Below are 813 nucleotides of genomic sequence, written 5' to 3'. Positions count from 1 at the left end.
GGGCACGTAGGAGAGGTGACGTTACACGTAAGCGAGTGCCTGAGCTGTGATTGGCCAGAGCGCGGCCGCCTGCCTCTTGCGTCAGCGCATGACATAAGCGCCGCGGAGTGGGGGCAATAGCGCCCGAGCAGGTGTACGTGTTGCCCGCATTTACACAGAGATGAATGGTTACTTAATACATCTTTACGAGCTAGCTGCAGTCACTGGTATTTTAGAATTGCGCTATTACAGTAAATGATGTTTCCTGTTCCTTTGTATAGTGTGTACATTATTTAAAAAAACGTCTGATGCAGAAGCTGAAATGAGTGACCAGAAAAGAGTGTAAACTGCACCACTCAGTCACTCCTTTTCAGCATTCCAGTGACTACGTGATGCGTAATAATTAAAAATGGCTGATATTTGTATATGGGGACCCCAACCCCAACCGCTTCATATGCAGGAGTACACCTGGGTGACATGTGGCAGCCATTCTGCACCAGAATCCCCCCAACACAGCCGCATGGTACAGAAGGGAGACAGTGTCTCACCAGCTGAATTACCTGGAACTTCAGAAGCCAAAGAGGACTTCAGGACTTTCGCTACACTGTGTTACCAGTTCTTTAATGACCAGGCAGTCAGGGCCTCATTTAACATCTCACCTGAAGGACAGCAATTCTTACATCACAGTGTCCTCCGTCACTGTACTGGGGCACTGGACTGGAAATTCAGAGTGTCTTCTACTGCTCCACCACCTATCTCTATTCTAAACATATGAAGTGTCTACATACAGGTAGATATGGCGCGGTTAGTGGTCCATACCAAACCCACTCTAGC

This window comes from Atractosteus spatula, chromosome 18, assembly GCF_055471065.1.
Source record: "Atractosteus spatula isolate fAtrSpa1 chromosome 18, fAtrSpa1.hap1, whole genome shotgun sequence".
NCBI classification, from domain to species: Eukaryota; Metazoa; Chordata; class Actinopteri; order Semionotiformes; family Lepisosteidae; genus Atractosteus; species Atractosteus spatula.
Note: the sequence above shows the minus strand (reverse complement) of the source record.